General features: G+C 49.1%; 1 protein-coding gene across 2 annotated transcripts in view; it reads right to left on the bottom strand.

Annotated features, from left to right (window-relative positions):
• The window catches only part of SUN1 (Sad1 and UNC84 domain containing 1), a 406387-nt gene extending 394602 nt beyond the window's left edge, over nt 1-11785 (bottom strand). For both annotated transcript variants that reach the window (XM_085629317.1, XM_085629315.1), the window contains exon 1: nt 11657-11785. The gene's annotated coding sequence lies outside the window, so the exon portion shown is untranslated. The remainder of the gene's footprint in view (nt 1-11656) is intronic.
• Nucleotides 11786-13047: the final 1262 nt, after the last annotated feature.

Raw genomic sequence — 13047 nt, forward strand, 5'->3', positions numbered from 1 at the left:
AGGTACACGGAAACTGCATGCCATGCTCCTTCTCCTGGCAAGGAGAAGAGTGGCTATGGATTGGGGGAAGCCCATCGTGCCGTCGACCAAGACCTGGTTGCAGGATATCACCTACTGCCAAACACAGCTCTCTTTAGACTGGGAACTTATGCCCTCCGCCTCCAGGCCAAAAGACATATGGTGTCCGATTTTGGAATGGATACACATGAAACAAACCGGAGAATCTGACCGTTCCAGCCCTGAAATTGTATGGTCAAGTATTTAAACCCACACCATTGTGCATAGATGTCCTGAATAATATGACACACAAATAATGCTTCTGTTGAGGTAGTTGAATGGTAAAAGTGTGAAGTAACTTTATAGGCAAATACACTGGTAATGCTAATCAGATTTGCGGATTTTATTTCTTTTTGTATGACTTGCTGTCCTGCGAGTTAATTGTTAAGGTTGTTGTTGAGATGTAACCAAATGTATGTCATTTACTGGAGTCGACCAATACGCACTCTGTCATTGTATAAACAAAATACCAATAAAGAAATTAAAAAAAAGACAATAGATCATGTGAGATCTAAGTGAGATGCCCAATAGACCAACAAAAAGAACCCTTAACTAGCCCAAAAGAAATGTTCAGAAAAGGGCGTAGCCAAGACACTTGGCGCCACGAGGGTCACGTTGCATGCCGGAACTTCAGGGATAAACACGTGACCTCAGGGCACATTGCAATCGCCAACAGAATTTAGTTGGGACACGCCCCCCGCTTTGTACATCGTCCTGTACACACGCAAGTTAAAAGACACCGACTGCACCGATAATCAACCCCCATGCACTCACTAGGTTGGATAGGATATTGAATGACTGGCGCTGACCACAGAGCGCTAGTTAATAACTGAGACCATCCACATGCTCTCAAAAATCACCCCGTAAAAAGGGGCCAAACAACCCATAAAAACGAACAAGTTTTTAACGTAACCCACTGGTGCCGCCTTCCGGTGCCTCACTAAAACTTTGCTTGATTTGTGTGTGGAGAGCACACCCTTAAAAAAAGTACAGGAACTTAGAAGAAAATGATTGACAACACATGCAATAATGCAGTTTTCTTAACCAATGGACGCAGTGCTTATTCAACTGGTCGGCAATCAAATATCCAAGTGCACCACCTTTTTAGCAGCCATATCAGCCCCTGCCAAGATCTACAGTGTGAGAACTGAGAACTACGAATTGTTATGTGAACTATCCCCCCCCCCCTCCCCCTCGAACTTTGTTAAACTAAAGACACTCCCAATTACCAGAGGATTACAGACATCTCCCCTGGATTCATCCCATAACCTGATATGTTCAATAAGTTATGTATTCAAGATGGCCGCGTGAGCTCTGAGCTCCCGAGACCCTCGCGCCCTCCGTCGACAATCCTGTCTCTAATCCTGTCGGTATGCACGGCATCGTGTGGATGACCTGTCAGGGAGGCGATTGATGCTACCCGCGGTCTGATCGCCCACCGGGAACCGGACTTATGCCTGGCGGAAGATTGTGGCCTATCTCCGAGGGATGCCAGGGGCTAGAGTTGGCAGGATGCCCGACTTCTAGTTGAACAACAACGGCCAGGCGAGGTGTGAACTGTCGGACGGAGGTCCCCATCCTTTCACTTTCGCTTACTCTCCCTTTGTCAGCCCTGCCCCTGGAGAGCTCTTGGTGGCTTTATTACCCTATGGACGCTCTGCAGGCTACTCTGGTGGCCCACTGCAGAACTGATCACCTCTGATTCCTTTCATTGAGAGGGACCCGTCTTATCTGAACCGACCTGCTTGGTATCAACCATGTCGGGCAAAGCAGAGGTGGATCGGCTGAAGGCTAAGTCTACCAGGCGGGGAGCCTATACCCAAGTCAATAGTATGGACCGCTATGCTCTGCAGAAGGGATCACCGAGTGGGTCGAGCCAGTCGCCAGATACCCAGAAGGCGGCCTCGCCTTTGGCCCCGGAGCTCTCACTACAGGATGTCATGGGCGCGCTCGAAGGGATGCAGACCTCGATTGGGAGACAGTTTGATGCCCTGGCGCATAAGGTGGACGCCATCTTGGTGGATGTTAACCTGATCCGTGCGGACTTGGGCAAAACAAATGAACGTGTTAGGACCCTGGACCTCAAGACCACGGGCCTCACCGATGTCACGGAACTGCAGATCGAGGTTCGTAAGCTGAGGACCGAGAGTGATCTCGCCGCCCGCCGGCTGGAGGATTTTGAGAGCCGGGCCAGGCGCAACAACGTGCGCGTCATCGGGGTCCCAGAGTCCTCGGATGAGGCTTCGGTTGACCTGCTTGTTGAGGACATGGTGCTTAATCATCTGAAGCCTAAGGGTCTTGGAAAGTTCTTTGCGGTTGAAAGGGCCCATAGAGTGCCAGGTGGGAGGCCCAAGGTGGGTGCCCCACCGAGGCCGATCGTCGCTCGGCTCTTTCATTTTCGAGATCGGGACGCTATCCTGCAAGCATCGAGGGTGACGGGCCCGGTCCCCTTCCAGAACGCGTCGGTGAATTTCTATCCGGACTTCACCCAGCAGGTGCAGAGGCAGAGACAGGGCTTTCTGGGGGTGAAGAGGCGGCTCCGGGAGAGGGATCTGAAGTATGCCATGCTCTTCCCTGCCAGACTACGTGTGGTGCACGAAGATCGGACATTCTTCTTTGACTCTCCTGTTATGGCCGATGAATGGCTGGACGCTTTGCCCCGGCGACGGACGGGGGAGGACATTGCTGAGGATGGGGACAGTGGCCGGGATGGGCAGGGCTGATTTTTCGGAGCCGGTCTGACTCGATTTGACTATATTTGAAGACTTGAATAGAGTGCAGTCAATGCGGAGGGCGGCGGGAGGACGAGGGGTGCTCTTTTCCTCCCTTAGGGTACTTTTTGTAGATTTTTGGGGTTTTTGTAGGGCGACAGGCACACTGCAAGTTGGGGGGGCTTGGTAAGCTGCCGCAGGGGTGCAGGGTGGGGGGGGGGGGGTTTCTGGGATTTTGGGTTTGTTGTTGGGGGGTTTATTTCTGCAAGGCATGATGATTCTTTCCAGGACCGTTCCATGGTGGCTCTTCGGGAGTGGGGTGGGCCTCTTTACGTTCGAGGATGGGGGGGTAGGGGTTTAAGTGTTATAAGCTGGAATGTTAATGGTTTGGGGGATCGCATTAAGCGTGAGATTGTTTTGCAATTCTTGAAACGGTCAATGCCGGATGTTGCCTTGCTGCAGGAGACGCACCTTATTGGTAATACGTGCTATGCTCTGAATAGGAAGGGTTATAAATTCATAGCACATTTGGGATTCTCCTCTGGGTCCAGGGGGGTGGGCATCCTAGTCAGAGCCTCGCTACCATTTGAGGTGGACTCCACCATTGTTGATGATAGGGGGAGGTTTGTGGCGGTGGCGGGGCGGTGGGAAGGAAGAACTTTGGTTTTAGTTTCGGTTTATGTCCCGCCGGCCCTGCAGGCCTCCACGTTCACAGATCTGGGTAGGGCCCTGCTGGATCTCCCGGGGGGTATGCTTGTGGTGGGAGGTGATTTCAACGCTGTTGGCTCCGGCCTGCTGGATAGATACCCGCCCAGAGACACAGGGGGGGCTCAGAAGTGGCTCCCAGACTTCCTAAACACGCTTGGCCTGATAGACTGCTGGAGGCTCCGGCACCCCACACAGAGCCAATACACGTTCCACTCCGGGGCACATGGTAGTCTTTCCAGGATTGATTACCTACTCACTCTGGCTGCGCATGCCTCGTTGGTCTCCGAGGCGAGGCACATGGCGCGTGGTATATCTGACCATTCGCCAGTGTGGATCCGGCTGGATCTAGGTCGGGAGGGAGGAGGAAGGGTGGCCCCTATCAACCCGTGGTATTTCCGAGACCCCAAGATGCGCAGCGCGCTGGTAAAGAAAGTAGATAATTTTTTCAAGGATAATCAGGGATCCGTGGACTCGGCAGTGTCGCTGTGGGAAGCATTTAAGACCGTGCTCCGAGGGGAAGCCCTCTCCCTAGTAGTAGCTGCCAAGCGGCGGAGAGATGGCGAGGTTCTGCAGGTTGAGGAGGAGATCGCGGCTTTGGAGGGAGAGCTGGAGGAGGAGGTTACAGAGTCCTAACTGCATGAGCTTTGCTTGAAGCAAGCTGAGTATAAGGACCTGGTGACGAACGCCGCTAAGACCCTCAGTAGGGAACAGCAGGGCCGATTGTATGATGTTGGTGACAAGGCAGGGAAACTCCTGGCTTGGCTGGACAAAAAAGAACGGGTCAATAGAGTTGTGCCAGAGTTGACGGGAGAGAGGGGAGAGGCGATTGTGGAACCTGAGAGGATTGTACAGTGTTTCACGGACTATTTCTGTAGGGTTTATGCCTCAGTGTCGGATAGGCCGCCCGAGGACTCGTCTGACCTCCTCCGTGATATCGAGTTGCCCTGTCTCTCCGACATAGATAGGGACGATCTAGATGGTGACATAACGGTTGACGAGGTGGCGGGGGCTATCCGCGCGTTAAACGCGGGTAAGGCCTCGGGACCGAACGGCTTGCCGGTCGACCTGTACAAGCTATTTCCGGATAGGGTCGCCCCTCACCTGCGCGCCATGTTTATGGAGGCGCGGGGGAGTGGGACCCTCCCGTTGGACCAGCGACTGGCGACGATCGTGGTTATACACAAAGAGGGCAAACCCCGAGATAAGTGCGCCTCATATAGGCCTATCTCACTTCTTAACGCAGAGCCGAAAATTCTGGCTAAAATCCTGGCGACCCGATTGATTAGGGTACTCGGTGACTTGGTCCACCCGGATCAATCCGGCTTCATCCCGCAATGAAACACAGCGTTAAATCTTCGGCGCCTTCATGGTGTAATCGCCAGGGCGGGCACACTGCGTGAACCAGCTATTGTGGCGTCTCTTGACGCCACGATGGCATTCGACACGGTGGAATGGGCATATTTGTGGGCCGTGCTGACCAAGTTCGGCTTTGGCCACGGTTTTGTGAGTTGGGTGAGGTTGCTGTATGAGGGGCCACTTGCGAGTGTGGTGGTGAGTGGTCGGGCGTCGGTTCCGTTTCAGCTTGGGAGGGGTACTCGGCAGGGTTGTCCCCTGTCGCCTTTGTTGTTCGCCCTTGCCCTTGAGCCGCTGGCTGCGTGGATACGTTGGCACCCAGATATACGGGGCCTTAGATGGTCGCCTGCACACGAGGACCGTATTTCGCTCTATGCCGATGATATCCTGCTGTATCTTGCCTCACCCAAGAAATCACTTATAGTGGTCTGTGACGTACTCACATCTTTTGGTAGGAACTCGGGTCTTGTTATCAACTGGAGTAAATCATATTTGTATGTTCTTAGTGGCGAGGTTCCCCCGATCCCTAGAACATGCTCGATACAGGTCGCTCAGCAGGGTTTCGTGTATTTGGGGATTTTTATCTCCATGGACTCTGCTGTGCGATATGAGAAGAACCTGCTCCCCCCCTGGCACGCCTGAGGCGGGATGTTGAAGGCTGGCGGAGGCTGCCGCTCTCCCTCGTTGGGCGTGCGGCCCTGTTCAAAATGATGTCGCTTCCCCGCTTCCTCTACGCATTGCAGAATACTTTGGACTGGGTTCCGGCCAAATACTTTCGGGAGGTCGAAGGCCTCCAACGAACGTTGCTTTGGGATGGGCGGCCGCGAATAGCTATTGCAAAGTTGACGCTTCCATGGTACGACGGGGGCATTGCGCTCCCAGACATCCGACGGTACTATTGGGCCACCCAGCTGAGTGCGATTAATCATGGGTTTTATGGCCCTGCCCTCAGCCCTGGGTATGCCATGGACAGGTGGTTGCTGCGTGGTGGTAACTATTACAGGGCGTTGTATTCGCGGTCTCTGGACTCGTCCCTCACGGGGCCCACTGGTGTGGCGGTGCGAGTGTGGAAGATGGCAACTGACTCGCTGGGCTGGAAGGATAGGCTCACCCTCGCTACCCCGCTGTTTGAATCTGAGAGAATGGGTAGGCTTTGGCACACAAAAGGCTTGATCGGCATCTCCAGGGTCGGAGATGTCCTGATTAAGGGGAGGGTGAAGTCCTTTGAAGAGTTGCAGAAGGAGTATGAGCTGGGGCCATCTGAGTTTTTCCGCTATATCCAGGTGCGTCACGCCCTCCGATCAGTCCTCATAGAGGGTGAGAAGGTGCCTGAGTCCTCTCCTTTGGAGGACCGAGTCCTTGATGGCCATATGCCCGAGAGCACGATTTCGCTCAGCTATAAGAAACTGATCAACGTCCGGGCGGATATGCTTCTGGGGTTGAGGGACCAGTGGGCTAGGGATGGCCTCGAGTTGGATGACGAGGATTGGCAGTCTGCTGTTTCCTCTCCTAAGGAGGTTGCGATCCCGTCGCGTCTGAGGCTGGTGCAGCTTAAAATACTGCATCGAGTGTATGTGACGGGGCCAAGGCTGGTTCACATGGGATTCTCGGAGGACGGCCTATGCAGGAGGGGATGTGGTATGGTGGGTACTTTCCTGCATATCATTTGGGAATGTGGTGTCATCACGGAATTTTGGAGGAGAGTCCATGCAGTGATGGGGGAGGTGACGGGCATTGCTATGCAGCCGGAAGCGCGGTGTTGTCTCCTGAATGTCTGGGGGCCCACTGATCATAATGCGGCGCAGACCCAATGGGTGACTCTGGGCAACATGGTCGCTAAGGGAGATATCGCGCGATTGTGGGGCTCCGCGGGGCCCCCCACATTGACCGCGTGGAAAGAAAATATGGACTGGAGTATGTTAAGGGAGAAGACGGTCTATTGCGCTAGAGGCCGCCCCCGGAAGTGGCACGCCATGTGGGGGCGGTGGAATCAATACAGGGGGGGAATATGTCTTGCCCCGGATCTGGATCCTCCCGAGGAACAGCTTTCCTCCTAACCTTCTTTCCAGCTCAGTATGGTTTATGGACTTTTTGGCCTCTGCTGTCCCTCTTCTTCCTCTTTACTCTGTACTGTAACTGTTAGATGAGTGGGGTCCGGCCTCCCCTGGGGGGCTCATCATGGGCTTTCAGTGTTCTTGCCTTGCTGGGGTTTGTTGTGTGTTTTTGTGTTTAATTAAAATCGAACCTTTGCACTTCTCCTTTCATGGTACTGGGGACGCATCTCTGTTTCTATACATCGATGCTGCCGAACCTCCGGGTTGTCGGCTGAATAGCTGTGTCCTGACTTTTGAAAATAAAGGTTTTAAAAAAAAAAAAAAAAAAAAAAATAAGTTATGTATTGATGTACTTCCATGTACCTTGTTCTGTTTACTGTGGGTGTTGTTGCATCCGTTTATCACCAAAGAATTGCCTAATCTAATGAGTTCACACGGAAGCTATCACTGCGCTTGCGTAGGGACATCTCACACATCACTTATAATTACACTGAACCCAACTTTAGCATTCCACATGCACTACACAGCACCCTCTTACACAACACATGGTTACAGCACATGACCACCGTAGACTCCAAGACATCAACCAGATCATGTTACGTCTGTTCGCGGATACCACATGCGGTAGGCCCATGCAGGCTTTGCTTGTCCCAAGAGATAGCCCTCGTGAAAGCAAAATGCCTTCTCCACCTAAACCTATGTAGGATTACGGGCCAAAATACAACCCAAGAGAGTAGAGCCCTGTAGAGTAGTAGTGATTCTGACCAGATACGAGACCAATCCCACAGCATTGTACCTTTTCATCAAGCCTATCAACATTCAAATTGATAGGATGCACAGGAGGGGTACCATAGGGGAGGATAATGTTTGACCCCAAGACTTTCCAGAGAAGAGATTCTTGGAGGTAGCAAAACCATCACACCGATGCATGAACACGTTTGCTCCTTCTTTCATTTGTGGTCTCGGGGTGGCCCTTATCATATCTGGGGCTGTCTTCTTTAATAACAAATGGACCCCAGACATGGATTTCCACTGTAGGGCCATCTACCTTGATGATACAAAGGGAAATGAGTAGGGGAGGGTTTACAAAAAACACATACATACATACATGCAAGAAATCTGGGATACTGAGGTGAATAGATACATGTGGTTAGAAGAGAAGGGGCAACCCCTAATTGTATGAAAACTTACACTGCATTCCTTGTGTTTCAGGAGGTAAGGGAACCATTACACTGGGAACAAATGAAAACTGAGGTACAAAACTGCACATGTTGGACATGCAATGGGGCACCTTCACGCTGATGGATACATACTGGCAATGCAGCAAGTTTGCCTACACTCAGCTCATCCTCGAACAGCGTGTTCTCTGCTCTCTCGTCACCATACACACCTCCATCCTGGTGTCACAGTAGCACCAACACCCAGTAAAGAAGACAACTCTGTTGCATCAAGCTTGAGGAAAAAAAAAAAAAAAAAAAAAAAAAAACGAAGAAGGAAGAACTGCTGAAAATGTTGGCTGGGCTCAGTACAAGGACATTCCGGAAGAATCTAGACTGTTTTCTGACATACTAGTAAAACGCAGGATTCCTAAAGAGACACACCTTACTAATCGCATACCATTAGTCATAGGTGCCATCTCCGCCCTCCTTGAACCTGATGAAGACACCACTTCCAAGACGCTAAGTCTGCTGGTTCCCATAGGGGTCGAAACGTCGAATACATACTTACATTATATGCATGTTTTGGCAAGTGGAAGTCCTGCTGAGCGTGAACTGTATGAGTTTTCTTGTGTAGCGTGGAATGCAAACAGGCGCCTTGAGGAGCGCACATTTTCCGGATCAAATAAGGAAAATGAAGAACAATCTGAAATCAGTTTGCTTCTCGTGCTACACAAGGACATTCTTACACTTAATCTCTTCCAGGTCTTTCACTTGCCAACACAGACATATAACGGAAGTATGGGAACATTTTTAACTTTGAGAGCCAAGATGATAAAGAGCACATAGTATGTCAGTGAAAGGAGAGGCAGTGACACAGAATTGTGGAAGAAGCTGCTCAGGAGCATTCAGTGTACCAGGGGCATACGGTGAGCAAGTTAGTGGTCAATAATCCCATTGACAAGAGGGGAAGTCAGCACTCAACACCACTAAATTCTACATTTGAAAAATATTTATTTTTTAGCAAAACAAACATTTGTTTTTGGCAAACCCTCAGCATTATTCTTTCTAACAAGTTATTTGCACTAGTATAAACAAATACTGAACTATGTTAAGGTTTAAATACTGTAATGAGAACACATACGTGTTCTGATATGAAGGACCAGATTACATCTCCTCACAAGCAGTCATTTTTTGCATCAACTGTTTTTTTGTTTAATACAGACCAGACAATTGTGAATAGTTTGCATCACTGTACAGTTGACAACAGAAATAATGCATTCTCCCCCAATGGGCTTCATATCCTAATCTGCCAGTGCAGGAGGTCACCAGGGTCATTCGGAGACACAGCCAGCGAACTTCGAAAGTGATATCCATTCCTCGTCTGAACCCAGGCAGGAGAGGCCCCTAGTCACCGCTGCCACCCAGAGACCAAGATAATGCCCCCTTTCCGCTGCGCTAACAGACTTCCTATCATCCTTCCATGCTTTCAGAGAGGCCTGTTCCACACTCCCTGAGCTCCTGCAATCGGCACAGGACCGTTTAAGAGATGCATGTACCTGTACGGTTTATAATCGTTTATCTGGGCTTCTTAAGCACAGCCGCTGTGCCCCACATACTACACTGTACTCACTGTTGCCGGATTGCGCACTATGTGGGTAATTACCCCATGCTGCGTTCTCACCCACGTGCTTCACGCCCAACAGCTCCACCCTACTCTATCTAGCACCTCTGTTTTTCTAATCCCATATTTCATGTTTCTTTTTCACACCCGTTTTGCTTCCAACCCTCAATTATGCTCACACACCCCATGTTGCTTCTCCACCGTATTGCTTCCCTCTTCACCCCAAAAAAATACAATGGAAACCTTTTTATGTAAATTTACATATCCAACTCGAATCAGTAAATAAAAAGAAATAAAAGCACCGTGTTATTATGTAAGCGCACACAGGCGTGTTACACATGTGTACCAAAAGGAGGCAGGGAGACGAGTCTTAGCTCCTTTTTTTTGGTCGAGCCTCGGCAGCGCATATGCTGCTGCAAGACATGCAGTATTGGAGTAAGTCTTTGAAGCCCTGCCCACTCTACACATATTTTTAATCGGCTTGTGTCATTGACCTTCGTAAATGCTGGCTTCCGAGTCATTATTAGGCTTGTTAGTCCCTCCTTGGTACCGCTTTCTCTGCATTTCCCATAGCACCTGGACCTTTTACTTGTCTTGTTACACGCTCTACTTTATCTTGGCTGTGAGCACTATTTTGTTTAATGATTTGCCCCTATTCAACCCACTACATCGCAGCATGCCGCCCCGCTTATATTTTATTTACTAATGTTGGTCCACTCTAACTATAGCGGCCGTGTTTATTTATGGTAGCAGTGCAATCCGCTTTAAGTATAGTGGAAGCGCTAATTTATTTATTTTGTTTACTAGCACCCATTCGGAGCTTTCACATTTCTGGAGGCCGCGCCCCTTTCTTTAGACAAGCCACGTCTAAAGAAAAGTGCGCGGTCGCTATTAAAGTGAAAGCACGGCATGGGCGCTTTTCCAAAGGAAAAAAAAATAATCTGTCAACTTGACAAGCAGGTGCTTTTTTTGTCAAAGCGCCCCATGCCGTGGTTTCACGTTAATGTCAGCCTCGCCCCTTTCTTTATGCACGATCTGTTTAAAGGGGGGCAGCCTCCATGAATGTGAAAGCACCGCATGGGCGCTAATAATTTACAATGCATTTGCGAGAGTCTAAGTTATTGCATTGCCAATTGCTCAAACTCTCGTAAATGCGAGACATATTGCATTGCAAATGCTGGTTTATTTACTGCAGCTGTGTCAATACTGGTTTAGTTCATGCGACAAAAGACTCCCTTGCCAACACGACCCTTACCACCCAGCAGTCTTCTTCCCTCCTTACATCAATTTACCCAAAGCAAGGCATCCCACCCCACCGTCTGGCAAGACAGGTCTATCGGTTACCCACAAACACGTTTCGACTCACATTTGCTCTTATACCACAAGAATAGCCTTGAGCCCTTCCAAGACAGACAATACAAGACCACCCCACACTCATTAACTCCCGAAGGAGTGCACACGAGTAAGCTTCTCAATTCGATAACTGACCTCCCACATTTATCTTCCTTATCTCGTGCCACATCTCAAAGGGCACAGACTGTCAAGGAAAAAAAATTCAGCTGCCTTCAGAACTCACTTTTCCACCTTCATTTTTCCCTAATCCAGAGGACAGAGCCTCAATGAGAGCGATTCATCAACTGATCCTGTTCGATCACTCCTCATTCACTTCACCCACAACACATTCATGTAGCATCCTCCCCAAGACTAATCCCACAAAATAGACCATGGTTTCGCACTTTTCTTTCTTCAATACACGAGACAACCTCCTCCTCCCCAATTGGGTAAAGCTTTGCCCCCGTTATTCCACGAATTAACCTTCCTTTTCCCCAACCCCTAAAAAAAAAAAAAAAAAGATTTTCCGGCAGGCCCAACAAAATACAGCCTCCTCCTTATTCATATTGTTCCGCTCCTGGTTCAGGAAAAACCCAAGAAAGAAAGCCCCTGGCACCTCCTCCACCCACTTTTGCCATCTTTACACAACAATTTTCTGACCTGCCCAGTAGAAAGAGGAAGTCGGGGCCTTCTCTCCACTTCCGCCGCCACTGTTTCCTTACTCAGCTAAGTCTCGCTGCGCGGACCCGTCCACGAACTATTAGGTGCGTTCAGATTGGCCGCGCTCCCGCGCACGCACAGCCAAAAACGTGTCGATTGGGTTACGCACACGACCAATTACCAACCCATTTAATTGGACAGGTCTCCGGGCTCACGTTAATGAGGGTGTTGTTATTGGCTGCGTACTTCATCAGATGTTACTATTACCCTGAGACCTTATGCGGGATGCGAAAGGTAGGAAGTAGGAACGTAGGACAGCTATTTGGCTTATAGAAGGATTTAAACGAATTCAAGTATTTTTGAGATAATGGTTGCTACGTATGTTACCCCACTTCGAGTTTTGTTTTTAAGGAAAAATACTCGCAGCTGTCAAATGGTTGTACGTCAAGACTCATTCAGCCAGCCTTAGTTTTAAATACAAACAAAAACTACGATATATGTGGTGGACTGACTCCCAGTTTTATAAGGAAAATGGCTATGACTTCAATACTTATGACGACTTTAGCATTTTTTGGTACTCCTCCCAAAAAAATCCAGCACAATTGGTAACAGGCATTTTCAATGCAATAGGTCTCGCATTATTAAAGTTTGAGCTGTTGGCATTGCTAATAATAATGCAACACCAATAGCAGCTCAAAGATTCAGTAATGTGAGACCTATTTATTGCACTGCAATTGTTTTTTTTTTGTGTTATTTTTATATAGCACAAACTTGAGTGAAATGTGTGTATTTATGTTGCATTGAGTACAGTGTAATTATGTGTTGTGTTATTATGTGTTAAAGAGAGGTATTGTGTGGAGTGTATTTATCTTGCATTAAGTAGAGAGTAATTATGTGACGTGCAATTATGTAGTACTGAGTGGTATGTGGAGTGTATTTATGTTTTATTGAATACAGTGTAAAGTATGTGATGTGTAATCACACACCCACACACACAACCACACACAACCAACACAACCACACACACAAACACACTACCACACACTCGCATACACACAACCACACACACTACCACAAACAACACACACAACCACACACACACAACTACACACACCACACATACAACCACACACACAAAACCACAACCACGCACCCACAAACACACACAACCACACACACAACCACACACACACAGCCCCCCACACAACCACACACACACAACCGCACACAACTTAAGGGAATCGGTTAACGGAAAGAGAAAGAACTCTATCCAAAATCACATGTTTTCAGTCCAGTCGGAAAGTATGACTTAGCCACAACGAGTCCTTGTTTTGCAGCTAAGAAGATACAGTCAATTATTTCAGTAAGCCTGACACAACATTAGAAAAAGA

Source organism: Triturus cristatus, chromosome 10 (assembly GCF_964204655.1).
Source record: "Triturus cristatus chromosome 10, aTriCri1.1, whole genome shotgun sequence".
In the NCBI taxonomy this organism is placed as follows: Eukaryota; Metazoa; Chordata; class Amphibia; order Caudata; family Salamandridae; genus Triturus; species Triturus cristatus.